Source organism: Bubalus bubalis, chromosome 4, assembly GCF_019923935.1.
Source record: "Bubalus bubalis isolate 160015118507 breed Murrah chromosome 4, NDDB_SH_1, whole genome shotgun sequence".
NCBI lineage: Eukaryota > Metazoa > Chordata > Mammalia > Artiodactyla > Bovidae > Bubalus > Bubalus bubalis.
In genome coordinates, this window is record NC_059160.1 from 146,271,818 (window position 1) to 146,293,877 (window position 22,060).

The window sequence follows — 22,060 nt, forward strand, 5'->3', positions numbered from 1 at the left end:
TTTGAAAACTAAAAATCAGCATCCAAAGTCTGGGACTAGAGCCAGATGACTTAGCTTCTGATCAAAGGCTTTCTCAAAGGATCTTAGTAATCACAGCCACTGGAGAAGCCACAGGTGAGTCAATGCCAGTCCACCAATGGCTCAGCTGGGCCTCTGGGGTGGGCAGCCTGGGAAGAAGAAGGGTACCTGGGAAACCCTGGTCCTTGGAAGAGAGGCTTGAGGTTCTTGCTTGGGGATAGTGGTGGGGGATGCTCTTGGACAGCTTTTAGAGGGTGGGAAGAAGGGACTGGCAGTTGTTAAACCAAGAGGCAGTGTGGTCATTGGAGAAGAGTTATAACCAACTGGGGACAGGCTTCCTCATTTCCTTATGGATGCAGGGACACCTCAGGATGTGGCTAAAGGGCCTCCTGCCCACACCCAGTCAGCGAAGAGCCAGAGAAGCTGGTGCTGGCCAGGTAGGCAACACCAGTGGTCTGTTGGAAGTCATGTGGCTTCCCCTTCTCTCTGAGCATAGATTGGTCAGGGATTGGCTGGGACCTAGCCTTTGATCACAGCCAGAGCGAACCCAACTCTGGCCCCAGGTCGGTCTGGGCATTCTGAAAAATCACAATGGGCTAGAGAGGATGTAGGACTGGGAATGGAGGCCTACAAAGATGGGTTTCTGCTTACACAAGTAGTTCTAGACCCATTTCCAGAGAACCAGTCAGGGAACCATTTTTACTTTTGCTCGAAGAAGGTGGTCATATCCCTAGTGGGGCAGAGACAGGAGAAAGCCTACACCCCAGCTTGAGGGTGTCTGTGTGGGATGTATTCTCTAGAAGAGGCCAACAGTTTCCCACAATGCCACGGGGTAGAGAATACCAGGCTAAGGCATCATCAGGGCTGGTTTCCATTCTGGGGGCATTTCTCTGTGACTTCTTAATCGGATCCAAGATACAAAAGGAGGATTCATAGTGCTACTTAGAACCCTTCAGCCACCTGAGAAAATCCTGTATCATGGAATCCCAGGTCTCAGACATGATTGGTCCAGGGCCAGGGAATACATTATTAAGAAGTTTTTGCTTAGATATGGGTTTTCAGTTTTAATCTATATTCAGGGACCCAGCCAAACTGATTCCCTGAAATGTTTTATTTTTCAACCTCTGTACGGTTGTTAAAAACCTTCAGATCTGTGGCTTTTCCTGTTTTTCTCCTAAGGCTTATATCCAGTGAACTGAGGTCATGAAGGAGGCCAGTTTGGAAAGATGAGGGCCATAGCAGCCAGAGGTTCAGGGGAGGGGGACCTGGGAGAAGAGATTCAGGAATGTAGTAGGGGAGACAAAGAGAAGGTATTAATGAGCAAGAGTAACAGTGAAAGGTGAACCCATCCAGTGGACTAGGAGAGGGAAAGGTGATAATTGAGAAGAGAAGGAAAAAGGAGAGGAGAAAGGGAGAAAAAAGCGCAGTACAATGTGGGGACAAAGCATGAAGGAAGAGAGAGGCAGAAAAGAGGGGGATGAAGAAGGTGAGGCAGGGGAGGGGAGTGGAAGGAAAGCAGAAGCAGGGCAGTGGCGGGGCAAAGAGGCCCCAGCTCTGGAGTCCTTTTCTCCACCAAGCATCTGCACAGCAGATAAATACAGTACAGCAGGGCTTTTTTCTCTTCTTAATTGACATCTTTGAATTGGTCCTCACTTGACAAATCAGGCCATTTATTATTAGCGATGACAGGGATAAATATCACAGCCATTCACTTTACATCTGGACCCCTGATAATAGAAGTCAGTATACCAGCCCCTCTCCTCACAGCCTTCTCGCTTCTTTTCTAGGGCTTCTTGGCAGGGAAATGGAGTGGCCAGGAGCACCCTGAGGCTTGTGGGGTGCTGAGCACCTGCAAAATACCCAGTAGGAAGCATGTGGGTGGGAACTGTCCACAGAGCGAGTGGTGCTGAAAACCCACTGTGCCCTGTGGCTCCAGGGGGAAGGTGGGTAGCTGGGAGTTGTACACAACCTGTACACAGCTTTCGGGATATAGGTTGTGACCTGTATACTGCTTTCAGTATACAGGTTGTATACAACTCTAGTTGTGTACTAGCCCTAGATGGGGCAGAGATCTCAGGGCTGGAGGGGCAGGAGTGTCCCTTATTTGCCTGGAACACAATTACTTCTGGCACAGAAGTGACTTAAACTTGCCATGTCTGGCCCTGGTTCTAAATACCCTGGATGACCTGAAGCACGTCCTTCCCCTCTCTGGGTCTCAGGCTTCCTACTGTAGCAAGAAGAGCTGGATTAGGCGTCCCTTCAGGGCCCTCCAAGTTCTAGCCCTTTCTGCTACCAAAGCCTTTAATAGATTCCCTATGCACATAGGATCAAGTTGCAAATTTCTTAACCAGGCCCTGAAGGTCCTCTCTGATCTCTTTCCACTTCTTTACATTTTCCTCATACTAGCCAGAAGAGCCTTCTTTCCAGTCCCAGACACAATCTCCCACAATCTCCTTTTTCATCCCTTCCCCACTGCTCAACTCTCTCCTCTGCCTCTCTCCATTCCTAATCTCTGGGAGAGTTGTCTGTCTGGGCTCTTCATCAAGCAATAATAGCCTTACGCTTAATGTGATTCCAATATTTTGTGTCAGAGGCTTGAGAGCAGACCTACATGTTATATGGCTCTGCAGGGGCAGGCAGGGTTGTGCTCTGAGTCAGCAATCAGTGGCTTACTGGAGTTTCTCATGACTGTGAATGGGGCATGGGTGAGTACGTGTGGTATTTTGGCAGACCAAGCACTTTTAAAACCATAATTGCTCCCTCAAGAATATTGGTGAAGGAAGAGTTAGCTGAGGCTTGTGGCCCCTTCTCTGATACAGAATCCCTCTGGGGCTCCCACTCCATGCTGGCTTTAATGTGTAAGGCTGCATTCATGTAGACGTGGGACCCTGCCAGTGGGGTGGCTGAGACATGCCAGATCATACACATAAGACTCCATCTCTGTTTGCTCAGAGCCTTTGGGGGTTGACCCAGCATCCTCACTGTTATCAGTTAGGGGTAGGGATAACCCTCACAGTTATCATGGCTGCATGAAGTTCAGTTTTAGGGACCTTTCAGAGAGCTTCCCATCCACCCACCCAACTACAACCCAGACTGTCCCATGGAGAGGCTGTTTCTTTGGAGCTCAACCTTGGAGGATACAATGTGATTTTGTTCATGGAGATGGAGGTTTCCTTGTACACTGTTGCAATACAGGTGAGTTGCCTCCTCCCCTTGGTCCTCTGAAAACCAAGGGGTTTCCATCTGTTGAGGTGAGCAAGTAGGTGGGAAGGTATGACTCTCTTTTCTCCATTAAACCCATGAAGAACTCAAGATAGCCTGGAAGTATGCATTCCCTCTCCATTTCAGTAGGGATGGCAGATCATCTCCTGGCCCTTTGGAAGAAATCATTCTCCTTCCTGCATCTATTATCAGCCCAGACACCAAGGCATTGGTGTGGGAAACTCTGCCCACTGCTCACTACTTGGTAGAGCCCCTGAGGCCAGGTCTGGTCACTGAAAGTGCCATTTGGGGATCACTTGTTAAGAAGTGGCTTAAAGGGGAGAACCATGCTCATTAACTGATTCGATTTTGTCTCACAAACCTGAGCCATGTGCTTCATGGCCTCGGTTCCTGCAGAGGGGCTAGAATACTTCCTTCCCCCCAGATATACTGACCTCTTTTCAGGACCCCAGAATTCCCCTATAGGGCTTCTCAGATGGTGCCAGTGGAAAAGAACTCACCTGCCAATGAAGGAGATGCTGGAGACGAGGGTTTGATCCCTGGGTCAGGAAGATCCCCTGGAGTAGGAAATGGAAAGTCTGTCTAGTATTCTTGCCTGGAAAATTCCATGGACAGAGGAGCCTGGTTTGCTACAGTCCATGGTGTTGCAAAGAGTCAGACACCACTGAGTGCGCACTCACACACATACACACACACACTGTTCCTCCATGGAACTTCATAATAATGAAGAGGGAGGCTTGGAGATTATCTAGATCCTAGGTCAACTGTCTCATTTAAAGATGGGAAAACTGAGGCCCGGGAAAGGGAAACCAGTTGCCAAAGTCACAGAGCAGAGAAAGGAGCACCTTCACCACTTAGTCCAGTGCTCTCCCTTCTCATGTGGGAGGTGCATGTCTTGTAATAGACTTGTGCAGGCGGAAGTCCCTCAGTGACCCCTCTAATGGTGGGACTCCAGGCAAGACGACAGGTGGTGAGAGAGTTGTTGGGAACACATTCTGAGGCGCTGGGGCCTCCTGCCTTGTGGAAAACACCTATGACCTCTGGCGGGACAGCTATACAGGGAGGAGGGACAGCAGGATGGCCCTGCAGAAACTGCTTTTAGGGTTCTGGGCCCTCCCAGCCTGATGCGGGTGGGAGGGCTTCATTGTCTTTGCACCAGGGGATGGATGGCTCTGGAGGAGCTAATGAAGCTGTCTTCCCAGCGATACACAGAGACAGTGACGGATGGCGCATGGGGAGAAGGCAGGTGTTGGCACATGGCCCATTGGGCAAGGTACAGAGCAGCATCCCTCAAAGTCATTGTAGGTCACAGTGACTGCTGGGTCCCAAGGGAGGAGATGTGTGGGTTCTGGGGTGCAGTGACAGGGATCCTGATCCCCAGGAGAGCCAGTGCCTCCCATAGCCCACTTTGTGTGACTGGCAGATGAATGTCAAAGTTAGGAGGGACAGAGCAACAATATAGTCCAGCCCGCTCATTGTCCAAGTGGAGATGCTCAAGCCCAGGAATTAAACTCACACAGCAAGCTGGGGGCAGAGATTCTTAAAAATGTCCCCGGTGGTCCAGAGGGGGAGAAGAGAAGATGATGCTTCACTGTATCTCTGTCCTCACCTGTTGAGGGTGGGTGGGAGGGTATGGTCCCAACTTCTTGCCCAGCACTGGATGCCTTGATGATTTGTCTGCCCCTTCTCTTCCTCCTTGCTCTAGAGCCCAAGTCATCAGTCTACCTCCACTTCCCCCACCCAAACTCTGAGTCTTAGATCAGATCCCACACAGGCAGGTTGTCTTCCAAGCCCCTCCTGCCTGCCTGTCTAACAATTGATGGGAAGCACTAGCCCAGATGCCTTTTATAGTAACATCTCTACTTGGCATTTGGAACTAACCCCTGAACAAGCCCCCACCTGAGTGGCATTATCTCTTTACTAATATTCAGGAAGGACTTCCTCAAAGAACTTTTTCTTCCATGGAAGGCATTCCTGAAATTATTGGAAGCATCACTACTCAAGATGCCAGAAACCCAATTTCCTGGGTATGTGGGGATCAAGACTGGCCCAAGAGGGAGAGAGGGATTGAAGGAGAAAAGCACAAGTGAATCCTTGGCCTCTCCAAGCCTACAGCAGCTTCATCACAGTCTTATCTACTGAGATCTCCTCTTCCCACTGGTCCAGGTGGTCAGTATGGCCTGAGGTGGGCCTGTGGAATTTGGCAGAGGAAATGGGAGAGAGAGCAGGCCCCAGGTGTGGTGGCTTCTGTCACCTCTGTTAGGGGCTCCCGCACATTCAAAGTGCTATGATGGCCATGAGCTAATCTGACAGGTGCCATTGGAGTCCTTAGGAGGTGATCTGGGAATCATTAGCTCCACTTCCTGAACGAGGACACCAAGGTCCACTGAGGGCAATAACTAGCCCAAGTGGACAGGTGGGTGAGTGGCATTCATTTCCTTATTCATACTGACATGTACTTATTGAGCACTGCCTATGGCCAGGCACTGTGCTAGCTGCTGGGAATGACGGTGAGCAAGGCAGACACGGTCCCTGCTTTCAAGGACCTTTCAGGGGCCACATCACTAGATCTCTGGCCTCTGGGGAGACACATATTGACAGGAGCACTGTCCTGAGAGTGTGCCTTCAAAGCTCAGTGTCTAGATTTGTGTTTTAGAGCTCATCTGCCTGCCCTGGGCTTTCTTTCAAACTTGTCTACTGCATCCTTGAGGGTACTACCCTGCCTTCCACTCTCTCTGAAGTGTCCACTGACTACCCCCCGCCAGTGCGTCCTCCTTTATCCATCACTGACCACCGGCTGGAAATGAAACAACAAAGAGGGAAACGTTGATGCCTATAGCCTCTCGAATGAAGGATGAAAAGTAAAGATGCCTCCCATACCCCCAAACTCCTGCTGCCTCAGACAGATGAATGGAGACATCCAGTCAATCTAGGATCAAGATTTCCCAGGGTTTGGGGCATGAAGTGGCCCTTGTTTCGATGCCACTGTGGCCTCTTCCCTCCCATCCCGACCCTGGCCTCCTCACTGTCAGCCCACTAAGGCCGGATTTGTCTTGCAAAGTAGCATCATTATAAACCCATCAGCCTCCTCTGGACGTCTGCACCCGTTCCTGCCAGCCCATCCAGGCTCGATTACATCTGAGGCTGTCTGGGGTAATTAAGTAACATTAGGACACATCCCCTGCTGTAATGCACTGTTCAAAGCCCTGGGCCCCTGTGTCCTGGGAGTCACAACCGCACCAAGGCCGTGTCTGCCTAATGCACCGCGCTGTGATTGAGGCTAATTACTCCAAAGACAGGCCTCATTAGTGGCGGGCTTGTGCTGGAAGGTGGGGAGCAGGCTCCCTCTCTCACCTCCCCCAGCACACCAGGTCACAGCCTGTCTCCCCTCTCCCCCTGCAGGTCCAGCTATTTTTGCTCTGCTGTTTGGGTGAGATTTGAATAGAGTAAGGACATTCCCCAAACAGGGCAGACAGGGTCGTAGATTGAGCTCCAGGGTTTTCAAGAACTTTCTGACTGCCTTATTCAACTGGTGGGAACTGAGGCCCAGAGGGGGTCACCGACTTCCCCAAAGTCACGTAGCACAAGTGTAATGCACCACATTTCTTAATCTGCCAGCCTTAGAGGTGACGATGGACAAAACGGAAGTGCACGCAGACAAGACCTATCTGCATCCAGAGGAGTGGGAGGAAGGGCTCAAGATGGCCTAGGAGAAGAGCAGGATGGCTGCATTTCCACAAAGGTGCTGTGTTTTTTTGGACGTCCCTAGTGGCTCAGACGGTAAAGAATCTGCCTGCAATGCAGGAGACCTGGCTTCAATCTCTGGGTCAGGAAGATCCCCTGGAGAAGGAAATGGCAACCCACTCCAGTATTCTTGCCTGGAGAATCCCACCGACAGAGGAGCCTGGTGGGCTACAGTCCACAGGGCCGCACAGTCAGACATAGTTGAAGTGACTTGGCAGGCATGCACACTGTATTTTTGGCATCTCTAGGCTTTTGAGCGCCCTTTGCCTGGAATCCTCTTCCGATGCTTTCCACCTGCTACCTTGGTTGACTTCTTCAGGTGTCACTTCCTCCAGAAAGCCCTGGCTAACCTCTGAGCCTGAGTTTTGCATGTCTTACACATGTTCCCAGGATGCTCTGTGCTTGCCTGTCTCAGCCCACATCATTCTGAATTGTCAATGTCCAATCGCTTGTCCATACCCCACGTGACTGTAAATCCATGAAGGGTGAGAACTGAGACTTTCTTGTTTGTATTGGCTTCTCCAGTGCCCAGCACAGAGCCTATCTCATAGATGGCTTCTGATAAGAATGAGTAGAATGAAAAAATAAACGATCAATGGTCTTTACCTTTTGTAGGTCTTGGACTCCTTGGAGAATATGATAAAAGCTTCTGTCTAGAAAGTAAATGCATGTATCCATGTATAGATAGTATTTTTCAAATTTTGGGGCATTCTGAATACCACTGTGTGCCTTTACCACTTTCAGAGGGGTGCTTGAGATCCCAGTTAATTACCTCTAAACCAAAGTGTGGTTCCTTCTGCAGTTCTGATTTTTCAGTGTGGACCCCTTTGGGGACCATGTCCCGCCCTCCACTACCTCCTCAGACCCCCTGACAACATCTTATCTGGTGAACTTTTCCCCAGCATGCACTGACAGTCTTGTCTGGAGGTGTTTGCCTCTATCGCACCTCCTGCCAGGAACACCTCTTTCTCTGTGTCCCTCCAGATCTTAAAGGATGATGATCTGAGCTGGCAGAATTCTGAAGATATTCCCCCAAGGTTCCTGTTTCTGGCTATTCAATTAAATACAGATCCACTTCCTGGTGTGAAAGGACTTTGCAGCTGGAATTAAAGTTATTAATGAGCTTACCTTAAAATAGAGAGGCTAACCTGGATTATCTGGATGGACGCTGCATAATCACAGGAGCCCTTGAAAGCAGAAGAGTCAGTGGGGAGATGAATCGGAAGGGGAGGCCAGGGAGATGCAAACCTTGAGAAGAATTTGAGTCTCCATTGCGAGCTTCAAGATGGGGGAAGGAGACTGAACCAAAGGGTGCAGGAAGCCTGTAGAAGGTGGAAATAGCTGACAAAGGAACAGGAAACTCAACCCTACCACTCCATGGAACTGAACTCTGCCCACAACCTGAATGAGCTTCAGAGCGGGTTTTTATCCCCAGATCCTTGAGAAAACCTTAATTTTCTGAATCACAAAGAACCAGCTGAGCCATGCTGTGCCTAGTCTTCTGACCTAATGGATGGCTGTGAATTTTAAGTCACTAAACGTGTGATAATTTGTTATAGCAGCAATAGAAAACTAATACGCCTACAGTGGGGTAAACAAGACCACAGCGTCTTAGACCCTCTTCCCACTCAGCAGTGGATCTGTGTCTTCTTTCCTTGAATCTTGACTGGCCTGTGACTGCTTTGACTGTAAAGAGCAGCAGAAGTGAAGCTGTGCCAGATCCAGGCTAAGCCTTTAAAAGCACTGGCAACTCCTACCTTGGTTTCATGAGCTGCCATGTAAGCAATCTGAATATGCCGAGACTGCTGTGTTGTGAGCAAGCCCATGCTAGCCACACGGAGAAGTTACGTGGTACATATGAGGGAAGTGGGTTCTAGAGAGATCCCTTCCCTGGGGTAACTTCTCATAACCATGGCATGATGTTGGGGGCACATCTCCAAACTTGAGACTGGCTTTGACTTAGAGGAAGTGAATAGTTCCCTTCATTTTGTGGCTTGATGTGGACGAAAAGTCCTTGAATTTTCAAAATGTCTCCCCGCTTCCCTATACTACCAAGGAGACAGAGATCCCTAGAGAGCTCATATTTTGGCATTAGAGCATCATGTTCAGAAGCTTCTCTGGAAAGGCAACATTGTCATGAGTAGGACCAGATGCAAAAGGAGATAACAAATGGATTAGGTAGATTTCCCCAAGGTTCTAAATACTTGCCCCCTAGGACAGGTATGTGTTGGAACACATAGAAGAGAGAATGCCTCAGCCCATAACGGATTTCACACATTTATCTTATTGTTGCCCTCACCCAGCCCCAAAGTCCCTGAAATACCTAGTACCCTCCACCCTTGGGTAAACTCTCTACTATTGGTCCCTTAGGGCTCCCCTGGTGGCTCAGTGGTAAAGATTCTGCCTGCAATGCAGGAGCCACAGGAGACACAGGTTCAATCCCTGGGTTGGGAAGATCCCCTGGAGGAGGGCATGGCAACCCACTCCAGTGTTTTTGTCTGGAGAATCCATGGACAGAGGAGCCTGGCAGGCTACAGTCCATGGGGTCACAAAGAGTCAGACATGATTGAAGTGATTTAGCACGCACGTATTGGTCCCTTAGCTGTCAGGTGTGATTGCTTAAGGCAGACCTTAAGAAGGTCCCTAAGGGGGGCCTTAGGAAGCAGGGCGGACATGACTGGACAGAGAGAGGAGCCAAGCCTTGTGCAGTATAAAAGGGGGCTCCTCTGGGAGGATTAGAGAGGTTTCCTAAGGCAGCTGGAGCAATACACATTTAAGATGTCTTACTTTCTCTGGGGTTGAGCCTAGTTCTATTGTAATAAGCACTGAGGAAGGAACAGGGAACCAGGCATGTGTGGTGCTATGGGTCCATGAGCATCAACTGAGCCCCCAAGACTTCTCCCTCAGGGTCAGCTCTCCTGTCCAATTCAGTCCAAACTCAACCCAACCCAACAAGCTTACCGCCTTCCAGTGGCATTCATTGTATTAATAGCTTAACTATGCTGGCTCCCCTTGTAGCTCAGTCGGTAAAGAATCTGCCTGCAGTGCAGGAGACCCGGGTTCCATCCCTGGGCCAGGAATATCCCTTGGAGAAGGAAATGGAAACCCACTCCAACATTCTTGCCTGGAAAATCCCATGGATAGAGGAGCCTGGTGGGCTGCAGTCCATGGATAGAGGAGCCTGGTGGGCTGCAGTCCCTGGATAGAGGAGCCTGGTGGGCTGCAGTCCATGGATAGAGGAGCCTGGTGGGCTGCAGTCCCTGGATAGAGGAGCCTGGTGAGCTGCAGTCCCTGGATAGAGGAGCCTGGTGGGCTGCAGTCCATGGGATTGCAAAGAGTTGGGCAGGACTGAGAGACTAACCCATACCCATACCCATACACTTTCCTGGTAGCTCAGCTGGTAAAGAATCTGCCTGCAGTGCAGGAGACCTGGGTTCCAGCCCTGGGCCAGGAATATCCCCTGGAGAAAGAAATGGCAACCCACTCCAACATTCTTGCCTGGAAAATCCCATGGACAGAGGAGCCTGGTGGGCTGCGGTCCATGGGGTTGCAAAGAGTTGGGCAGGACTAAGTGACTAACCCATATCCATACACGTATACTTCCCTGGTAGCTCAGCTGGTAAAGAATCTGCCTGCAGCACAGGAGACCTTGGTTCGATTCCTCAGTTGGGAAGATCCCTTGGAGAAGGGATAGGCTACCCACTCCAGTATTCATGGGCTTCCCCGGTGGCTCAGGTGGTAAAGAATCTGCCTTCGGTCCATGGGGTTGCAAAGAGTCGGACACTGCTGAGCGACAAGGTACACACATATCTTTTACACTCAAACCCACCCACCTCTACCTGAACCAACCCAACACCAAACCTGAGGGACTTAACTCACTTTACTGATGAGGAGACAGGGGGCTCATTTGTCCAGCATTCCACAGTGGGCAGAGTTAAGGCCAGGACACAGCGCTGCTGGCTCCAAAGCCTGAGCAGACTGCCTGGCCCCTCCCCCTGCCCTGGAGATGGAGAGCCACTTCGAGTGTCTGTCGATGTTGTGGATTATAATTATTATTTGTCTTGGGTGAGAGTGGCTATGGGCAGTCAGCGTCTCCAGGGAAACCACGCTGAACATTTTCCTTCTCCTCCCCATCCCTCTTCACACCTGCTCCGCAGCTCCCTTGCTTCGCAGGCATCCTGGGCCCTGCACCGGACTGGGTGACTCTGAGGAGTCTCTTCACTCTCAGGGCTTCAGTTTCTTCCCCCGTGAATGGGATCGTGCTGAAGACTAGCGGAATATCAAGTGGGAGATGGCCGGTAGGTTCTCAATAAATGTTGGTTTATTAAAAGGGCACAAGAAGTCTCTTTCCCACTTGCGGGGTTGAGGCTAGGGTAGGGGAAGCAGCTCCTCCATCATGAAGCTCTTTTCACTGCTTCTCACGAAGCCCACAAATCACCTGGGAAAGCATCTTTGATTCTGCTATTTCCCGGCCAGTTCACTTACTGTTCACTTCTGACTCACAGCATCTTCCGGCCTTCCAGCGCTGAGGGTCATCCTGTCCAGCCTCCGGGTTCTAGTGAGACCACCACCTGAGTCACCAAGGACAGGGAGGCCCCGTCCTCAGCAGGTAAATCGCCAGGGATTCCCTGCGCTCCTTTGCTGGGAGGTCTTTGTCAATTCTTCCTCTCTTTGGGACTCAATTTCCCCCTCTGAAAAATGATGTGGTTGCTCCTTTTAATTCTCAGGTCCCACATGTCCCTGTGGTTCTTCTGGAGCACCACCAGACTAGTGAATTGTTCTGCATGCAGGCTGAATCCTCTGGCCTTTCCCTTCAGTGGGAGGTGGGCTGAGTGGGACTCCTGCCCTGTCATGCCAGTGCTCCCTCGCCTGCACCCCAGCTGGCCTCCCTTGTGCTAGTTTGGCCTCTTGGAGCCTCACTTCCTTATCTCCTAAATGGGAATAATGATGTGCACGCTGCCCACCACAATAGATCAAGCCACAGAAGAGGAGTAAATCCTGTTGGTGACTGGTAAGCATGAGACAGGGCTTCCCTGGTGGCTCAGACAGTAAAGAATCTGCCTGCAATGCAGGAGACCTGGGTTTGATCCCTGGGTTGGGAAGATCCCCTGGAGAAGGGTATGACAACCCACTCCAGGATTCTTGCCTGGAGAATTCCCATGGACAGAGGAGCCTGGTGGGCTACAGTCCATGGGGTCGCAAAGAATTGGACACATCTTAGTGACTGAGCACAGCACAAGTGTGAGAAAGCAACAGTTGATATTAACCAGTATTGTTGGGAGAAGGGTCAGTGACGGGTAAGATTACGGGTACTGGAGCCACTATCTCTGCGTCCCTAGGTGGCTCTCCTCTCCCAGCTGGGTACTTTGGCCAAACCATTATTCATATAACAAACACGTATTGAGCACCTACTGTGTGCCGGGCCCTGTCCCAGACATTGAGGGTACAGTTGTGAGCATGACAGATCCAGGGATGCCTCCCTGAAGGATGCAAACCCTGAGGCCCCCACCCCATAGAACCAGCCTTCCAAGACACATGGGCTGAGGCAGGCGTGGGAGGCCCAGAACTCCTCGGCTCTGTCCTCCCCTCCCCTCAGGGCTTTCAAACTGTGCTCCACAGAGCTAGGGGACAATAACCAGGGGCTGAGGGGCTTGGGCCCCAGCCCGTGTGTCTTGGGTGCTGGGTTCTGCTTACTGTTATACTGAAGAAGCTCTGCAGCTATGAGAGGTTTGAGAAGTACTGCTTGAGTCCTACCCTCCTGGTATGCAGACTGGAGACCTGAAACCCCGAGGACTTGCCCAGAGCCACCCTCTATCCTGGCTGAGTGCTCTTCCTACACCACACCCAGGCCTGCCTTTCTGACCTGCAGCTTCCAACCCCAGCCTGTGAGTCTAGCTCCAGGTCAGCTGGAGCACCCCAGACCCTAACGGACACCTCTCCCTGCCAGCTCCACACTGTCAATTGATTAATAATGACATATTTTAGATGGTAGTACAAATTAATTTCTGAATCGCACCATTAGTGTATAATTAATTTCTTTGCTCTGGGAAATGAAGATATCCCTGACGAGCATGCTATCTCAATCTATAAAAGAGGAGAAACGCTGAACAGGCAACTCCATTAAGGCAAACATTGATCTTTCCCCACCCTATTTCTCCCTCTCTTGTGTGAGGACTCTTCCTCCCTTATCATCCCCCCACTTTTGGGGGGGAGCAGCGTCTGTTTTCCTAAGGAGGGGTGGGGCCCCTTGGAGAGGGCTGCCTCTCGATAACTTCAGTGGTAATCAGAAGATCATGTGTGCTTCCTGCAGCCAAATAATGTCTTTATCGGATCCTGTTAAGGACACGGTTGCTGTGGAAACACAAGCTCTCGACCCTCCAGGTTTGGATGTCAAACCTGGAACATGCATTTTCCTGTGAGCTTCTGGGGGCCCGGGAGTGCTGAGAGGAGAGAGGTGGCTGAGCTTGGATGTTGTGCTGTGGTCTTCCAAACCAGCCCCTCCTGATTTAGATGGTGGCTGCCTCCTTTAGAAAGTCCTCCAAGATTACCTCTTTTCCACGTGTCACCCGCTCTTCCCCTGCCCCCACTGTGCTTCACAGTAGCACGTTTCCCAGGTAGCCTGGTTATGGGGCTCCCACATCAGCCTCCTTCACACACCTCCAGCACTGTCTGGGTTTGTCCTCCCTGCTCTAACATTCCAAGCTGTGTGACTCTAGGCGAATTACTTAGCCCTTCTCTGCCCCATTTCCCCATCTTTAAAGGGATGCTCGGTGTCCCATTTCTTAAGCTGGTTATGAGAATTTAATGAGATAATGAATGTAAAGTGCTCACACAGTGGCCTGTGGTGAGTGGTGATCAATGAGAGATATTACTATGCAAGTGGGGGCTGAGGGTCTGGCATGGGCAGGAACAAAATTGGAATCAGATCTGATTTGGGTTCATGTCCCATTTCTGGCTGACCCTCTGTGTCTCTGGGCAAGTGGCAGTCTCTCTGACCCTTGGTTGGTCTCTTAAATGGGGACAATGCTGACTGTACAGGCGGGTGACTGTGCCTCTTGTTTTGCTGGGACAGTCCTGGTTTGCACCTGTCACCTCGGCACACTATTAACAGTGGGCTAGTGGGGCCCAGAAGTTGCCTCATTAGCTCAGATTCCAGGCCCCCAGGGGCAACCTCGTGCAGGCCTCTGCTCTGAGGTCAGAGACAAAGGGCCTAAAGGTGAGACAAAGGCTGTTTGCCCCCTGCCTGGCTCCAAACACCAGCTCTGATTGGGCCCCGTGGCCCCTCTGACCCAGCTCAGCTCCAATTAGTGCACTGGGAGAGAGGCCTGGCGGTGGCCTCCCAGCCACAGCTTCCTGGGGCTCCCTGCACACCACAGTCCATTCAGGTCCCAGCATCAGCCCTGACCTGGAGGGCCCAGTTGTGTCCAAGTCCCTGCCCTTCCCTCCAGCTCATTAGTGCCTTTTGGACTAAGGGCATTCAGATGCACACAGCCCTGTGGCAGTCATCCTCTGGCTGCCTGCAAATATGCCTTTTCTTAGGGCTGCGTGTGAGATGCTTCATGTCCAGAGGACCACATATCACCATTCAGAGTCTCAGGCTCCCGATGGGTAAAATGGGTAAATAATCACTGGCTTGCTAGTTGTTGGATCAGACTTAACAATGCATGAAAAGGGGCTTTGAGTGCTCAAGAGCCCCGTGCTCCTGTGAGATGTGGTCCCACTGAGTGATTCCCAAAGCAATTGCCTTGTGAAGCCAGCCCTGAGATTATGCTGGTTTCATTTTAAACGCTGGGATTCTGTAATGAAGGTCAAGTCTCCATAGGAACAACTAAACTCCACCCACTCCTGCATGTGGGCAGAGAGGTCATTCTTGAGGTTCAGGAAGCTGAGGTAGCCGTCTTGGCTCTGCTCCTGGACTGCTGGGAGACCCCGGGCCAGTGACTCAGTCTCCCCTCTGCCTCTCTCAAGGTTCCTGCAAGTAGCTGGGCAAAGGCCAGGGTTGTCTGTGGGCACAGCCTAGACCAGCAAGGAACATAAGCAGGTACTCTTTCCCGATGCTGGGACCTGACCCTCTGCACCTCAGGCTCCTCTTTGGCCAAATGGCACTGAATAGCCACCCTGCAGGCTGTGAGGATTAGTAGCAATGATTAGAAGGCTGGGAAGTGCCTGGCTCACAGTAGGACTTGGAAAGTGTGGCTATGGCTGTTGTTGCTTTTCACACTGATAAGGTTAAAACACCACCCAAATGAGGGATGCCATTTTTATTTTACAATCAGCTGTGTGCACCCACTGATTGGTTGGTGCCCTGGTTTAGAAGCACAGAACTCCTGGGGGTCTAAACCTGGCTTTGCCCCTTAAGCACCCCCATCACATCCCGCCTCCCTGGCCCCCGCTTGGCGGGAAGGGGTTGGGATTCAGGGGGTGAGGCATGGAGACAAGGCAGGAGGGGAGCTCGTAGTTGGCCCTTGGCCTCATGTTTCCTTCTGCAACCCGAGAATACTTTTCTCAGGCGACCGGCCCCAGATCCAAGACTAGGCAGGTAAGCTGAGTGAGTTGACTACCCTGTCGGTGAGTATTTTCTTTGTTGCTTGCAGCTGGAACCAAGTTTCAGTTTCTGGGGGCAGTGACTCTCTAGGAATTCTTGAGAGCCTGGGAATTTCCCCAGGAGATGCATTCAGCTCTCAGCACTGAGCTCTGATAGTTCTCAGGCTCTCACAACTCCCCTCCCTGGGGTGAGGTCTAGGGTGAGAGGAGAAGGAGGCAGAACAGGCCTGTGACCTGTGGTCCACCCGAGGTGTGAGTGCAGGGGCCGGAACTAACCAGGTTGGTCACCGGGGGATTAAGGATGGGCGGGGGCTCCTCAGGGGTACTACTTGGGGGCAGGGCTGATTGAGAGGGGTCACAATCAGAGACTCTCAGGGCTGGCCCCTCCTGGTTTCCAAACCTCTTTCCAGGAGAGCAAAATCCTGGAGCTGGGAGGCAGAGAGTAAGCTTGAGGGAAAGTGGCCCTAGAGGAACCGGGGCCCAGACCCCTGGCAGAGCAGCCTTGGCAAGGAGGCAACCGGGTGAGCCAGCCTGATGCAGGGGGAGAGCCCAGGCTCTGGAGGGTGGTGGGGGCAGCAGTAAGAATCCCCGCTCTTCTTAGAAAGTAGGCCTGCACTTCTTAGTGGTGGGGCCTCAGGCAAGCACTCGCCACTCTGCACTGCAGTCTCTGTGTCTGTAACCTGGGGCCAGTAGTAGCTGTGTCGTGGCACTGTGGCGAGTCGTAGATGGAATCACATGTGTACAATGCCTTACATGGTGCCCAGCACAGAACCAGCCCTGCCTATGTCTTTACCATGCCTGTCCAGTGTCATGTTGGCAGCTTGAAATCAGCCATGGTGGGAGTATTTACACCACGGAATTTGGCAGACTCTACAAATCAGGGCATTTCCATCCCCTCCCTCTGACTGCAGGATGTTAAAACATCAGCATACCCCTGAACCAGAGAGTGGGAGGAGCTGTGCTGTATTTCCGCCACCAGGTCATTTGCCAGGCAAACATCTGCTCATCTGGGCCCGGATGGAAATATACCCGGTGCCTGCATGGAACAAACAATTTCAAGTTTGACTGGTTTGTGTTGGGAGCCCTCTGAGGGTCTCAGGTCCATGGAATGATGGAGGTTTTCCAGGACCTTTCTCAGGTTTAGGGAGACTCCCCATTCCTAGTCCCAAGGCATTCTCACACAGCATTGGGCTAGCTGGAGGAAGCTGGGGTCGGCACTATGTCTCTTTAACATTTGGAAAAACAAAAGCCTCAGAGGTCAGGTAATTTGCTTGACATCATTTAATCAATTTTTAAAAGCCACCACACAGTTGAAGAAAGTGTTCGTTTCCACCACCCCCAAATTTCCCCTTCTGCCTCTTCCTTGACATTTCTTTCCCCACAAAGTGGCACACTTTGTGGCCAGAGTAGTGGCTTCTGTCCTCTTAGTTTAGTCTGATAGAGAACTTTACGTAACTGGAATCGTACAATGTGCTCTCATCTATGTATCTCCTCTTTCCCAGCATCATGTCTGTGAGACTCACATGTGCCTGATGTCTATGGCAGTATTTAATTCATCTTCTCTACTATATACTATTCTACAAAGTACCCACTCTCTGTTCTTGGATACATGACCTGTTTCCAGTTTTAGGCTATTGCATACGATTACTTGGAACATACAAGGACATAGATTTTGGAGACTGTATGCACGCATTTCTGCTAGGTGTGTGCCTAGGAGTGACAGTGCTGGGCATGGGGATTACTGGATGCAGTTTTGATGCAACAGATAGTTGTTGAGCCCTTTGGTGTGTGAGTTCCTGAATGAGACTCCTTGGACCGGATGAAACTCCTCTCTCAGAAAGTTCCCAGTCTGGTGGAGGGGGCGTATGTAGAGGGGTGGGGTGGAAAGTAGACACATTCAGCAAAAGCCAGCAGAGAGGAAAAAACAAGAACTCTGGGGGTTCCCTACACAAGGGCCACCGTCTATGTGGGGATCTGTGTCGGGAAATGGGCAAGTTTGGAGGAAAGCACACAGGGAGTTGGAAGGCTTGGGAAAATTTTACCCCACAGAGATGGGGGGCTGGCTTCCAGGCAGGAGACTTGAAGGGAAAGGTGTGGAGGCAGGTAAACAGCGAACTTGGAGAAAATGGATTGTTCTCCTCTGGCTGGGGAGCTGGGTCTGGGTGGAGCACAGTGGTTACCAGTTAGTGACTGATCACTGATCATGAAGGCTTAAGAGTTTGGGCTTTGGGAAACCACTGAAAGCCTCCCACAGGGCAGCCTGTCGGGGAGGGACTATGTGTGTGTGGGGGTCATGTCTGTGTGGGGAATGACAAATTCAGGGATGGATACTAACAAAGTGTGAATGGGAATGGAGGAAGTGGGGAGAGGAGAAATGAGAGTGATTGGAGGGAGGCCTGCACAGTGAGCTGATTCTTTTGGATGAACTGGGGTGGGGGTAGGGTGAGGATGGGGGGTGGAGGGTGGGTGGGGGTGGGAGGTGGGCAGCTTGCATTTAGAATCAGGAAGCTGGCCCAAGTCCCAGCTCCTCCTCCCCCTTTTGGGGTGATCCTGGGTGAGTCCCTCCCTCCCTGGCCTCAGGTCTCCATCTATTACAGAGGGTGGCACTGGCTGATCCCTGAGGCCTGGGCTCCTGGAGCCCCTACCCCAGGCCTCCTTCAGAGGGCGGGCTGTGGGATGATTAAAGAGGGATGATGGATGGGAGAAGCCTGGAGGAGCCCAGAGCACCGGACAAGTGTGAGGGGAAATTAGTAGTCACCGTTTTATTTAGCACGTGATCTGGCAGCTTGGGGATTTATTACAGGCATTATTATTAATGACAGTAATAATGATGCTGACAATACCATCTACCGCTTTGTACCAGGCTTTTGTTTTCATTGGAAATGCACTCCCTCCGTGATCCTCACCCCTCCTTGTGGGTCCTGATGCGCAAATGGGTAAACCGAGGCAGAGAGCTGCTGTGTGACTGATTAGCCAAGGCCAGGGTGTCAGTCAGGGAGGGAGCCCAGCTCTGTCCGTTCTCTGCCCAGGGTTTTCACTCCCAAGCCAGCTATCTGCTCTCTCTCTGTCTCATGTGATTCCAGTCCTGTAGTCCTTTCCTGTGAGTCCCCGTCAGCGGCTGGGCTTAATCTAAGTGAGCCCTGGACGGCACAGTTGACAGGCATGGGCTAAAGCCATCTTCTCCACCTTCTGGCAGTGTGGCCTTGAGCAAGTTGTGTCCGCCCATCCGCAGGCCTCAGTTTTCCCATCTGCCACACCAAGACACCTAATTCTGGCGGAGTCATAGTGAGGGTTAAGAACTTTGGTGGAAGTACCAGCTCGGAGGGCTGGACATTTTCTAGGCTCCTGAATCTCTCTTCCTGTGCATCTCTTCCTCAGGTCAGAACTCAGCACGTAGTGGTGGAGGATTGTTTTTTCACTTGAACTGGGATGAAAAGTCAGCCATGGCCTCCGGTGACAATTTTCCAAAAGCTCCCTTTGCATGTGCAAACAAGAGAAGCAAGCAAGTGTGTGTGTGTGTGTGTGTGTGTGTGTGTGTGTGTGTGTGTATACCGTGTGGCCGAGGTCAGCAGAAATCTTATTCTATGTGAAAGGTCCCCAAGTGACAACAGTATGACAGTCGGCCCATGTTGGGGGCCCTGGCCTGCCCCTGACTGCCTGTCACAAGCTGTGATGAGGATAGCAAAGGCTGGCTGTCTCCTCCACACACCCTCAGTCCCCCGCCTGCATGTTGAGGCACCAGGGTCTCCTTGGGTCTCCAGGAAGGAGTAGGAGGCAAGGCCCCACAGTGGTACCTGCTCAGATTCAACCCCCTAGCTGTCCAGCTGAGCCAGGGAGAACCACAGATATGCTCCCAGCCTCTGCTCCCCGATCTCCTGTCCTCCCATCCTTTTTCTGCCCTGAGCTTGGCTGGTTAGGGTGCCTGTCCCTGATTACAGCCCTCTCATGACAACCTCCCCGTGGACCCTGGCAGCCTCTCAACACACGCACTTCCTCTCTCCCTTCGTGCTCTGTGCACCAGCCACTGGCTTGGGAGGGCCTCAGTGGTTCCATGTTCCTTTCCGCCATGGGGCCTTTTATATGTTGTTCCCTCTGCCTGGAATGGGGGCTTCCCTGATAGCTGAGTTGGTAAAGAATCCACCTGCAATGCTGGAGACCCTGGTTCGATTCCTGGGTTGGGAAGACCCCCTGGAGAATGGATAGGTTACCCACTCCAATATTCTCAGGCTTCCCTTGTGGCTCAGCTGGTAAAGAATCCGCCTGCAGTGCGGGAGACCTCAGTTTGATCCCTGAGTTGGGAAGATTCCCTGGAGAAGGGAAAGGCTACCCAATCCAGTATTCTGGCCTAGAGAATTCTATGGACAGTCCATTGGGTCACAAAGAGTCGGACATGACTGAGCGACTTTCACTTTCTGCCTGGAATGCCTTTCCCTTCTCGCCCAATTTCATCTGCTCACCTCTGATTGTTTTTGTTTAGTCATAAGTTGTATCTGACTCTTTGCAACCCCATGGACTTTGCAACTGCACCAGGCTCCTTTGCCCACAGGATTTCCCAGGCAAGAACACTGGAGCGGGTTGCCATTTCCTTCTCCAGAGGATCTTCCTGACTTGGGGATCAGACTTGCGTCTCCTGCATTGGCAGGTGGGTTCTTTACTACCAAGCCACCAGGGAAGCCCTTGATTTTTTATATCTCATCACAAACGTCACTTCTTCTGGCAAACTTTCTCCCCAGCCATGTCCAAAGGTTGAAACATTTCATGTTCTTAGAGCTCTTGTACTTCTTTAGAGCCCTTGTCCAAATTTGTACATATCTGTTTATTTAGTGATCATTTCTCTAGTTCCTGTCTCCCTCTAGAGTGTCAGCTCCAGGAGACATTACTATCTGCTCACTGTTGAATGTCTGGCATCCAGCACAGTGCCCAGCACCAAGCAGGGATCCATCTGGTCAACTGGTGTGTGAGTCAATGAATGAATCTCTTCAGCTTCCAAATCAGAGCATAATGAGGTGATATTGGTGCCAAAATCTCACTTATTAGAACCAGAAAGTCACAGTGTTTGGTGCCACCTGGTTCCACTCCCTCCCTGGGGACAGGATCCCTGCTCACAGGTGTCAATCTCTTCTTACCTACTTCCAAAGACAGGAGTTTCACTCCCTTGAAGGGGAACAGAGGAAGGCGGTAGAGGTCCTGCGTTGTTACTGCATCAGTCTGTGAGGTCCAGAAATCCCTAAAGTCTCTCCTGTCCTTTAGGCTGGACAATTGGGACCTGCTGTCCAAGAAGACTATGCAGCTCGCATCCTGGCTGACCTGAGATGGACGCAAGATTCCATGAGTCCATCTCCAAGCTCAACAGAACAGAGGATGCTGGGACCCCACCTGGACTCGCTCTTCCCTCCATGCCCTCTTCTTAATCCCTATGCATCGTTCAGGGCTGGTTCAGGCCTTGCTTCTTCCAGGAAGCCCACAGGGCCTTCTCTCTCCTGTGACCTGAGTGTGGAGCTCTACACCAAGGTCATATGTATACAGCCTCATACCAAGGCCACAGGAGAAAAGCCTCCAGAACTGATCGAGCCCCATAGCAACTGTTGCCATGAGCCCCCATCCTCTGACCTAAACTGGTCATTTTCTGACTCTCATATTAATATGGTAAAATATCCACCCTATAACATCCTAACCAATCACCTAATGCCACCCTTCCAGTAGGAATTTTCTTTGTCGTAAGGCTATAAAAATTGGCTACTAGTTCACGAAAGGGATCAGCTCTTCCTTGAGCCAGATCTCTGTTCTAACAGTGTCTCTTGCTCTAATAAACTCTATTCTCCTCTCATTCTGCCTCATGTCTGGAAATTTTTTTCCAACCCAGGCGTGGACCACGACACTGAGCAAGCTGGGGTTCTCCCTATGCCTTAGGAGAATGAAAGAATCAGAAGAAAGTGTAACCCCTTGTTTCATATATAGATTTTTGGGTGACCAGACAGGGGAAGTAATCTGCCAAAGTCACAAAACTGCTGATTTGGGACAATGAGGCAAATTTTAAAATTTTGTGGTTATTAAAGTTTCATTCTGTTAGTTTTTTTCTAACTGTCTTTCAGGATGAGGGAAAATGAACAACCTCAGGAAATGTGGTCATAGACATCAAAAACCTTTTTAAAAAGAATGTATCCTTTCAGGCCTAAGGATGCAATTTGAAATGGGTGCAAAGATTTATGTACAAGGATGCTCATCACAGCCTTGTTTATGAGGGCGAAAAACGGAAAATAGCTTAAAGGTCCGACAGAGAGATTGGTTAAATAAATTATGGTGCATTCATGTGATGGAATACCATACAGCCATTAAAAATGATGGCCCAGTAAAAGAATATTTAACGACATGGGGAAATGTTCACAAGATACTGTTAAGGACAAAAAAAAAAAAAAAAAGCAGGTTGCAAAACAGCAAGCTCCATATGCCTCTGACTTTGCTAAAACAATTATTAAAAAAGAAAGCCCAGGGCCCCTGAGGTTATTTATGATATTGTTTCGCTGCCTCCAAG

General features: G+C 50.8%; 1 long non-coding RNA gene across 1 annotated transcript; it reads left to right on the plus strand.

Annotated features, from left to right (window-relative positions):
* Positions 1 to 18,934: 18,934 nt before the first annotated feature.
* LOC123333126 lies at positions 18,935 to 21,355 on the plus strand. Its single transcript, XR_006640906.1, has 3 exons — positions 18,935 to 19,034; positions 20,368 to 20,481; positions 20,779 to 21,355. It is a non-coding gene; the product is annotated as an uncharacterized LOC123333126 (long non-coding RNA).
* The last annotated feature ends 705 nt before the right edge of the window (positions 21,356 to 22,060 follow it).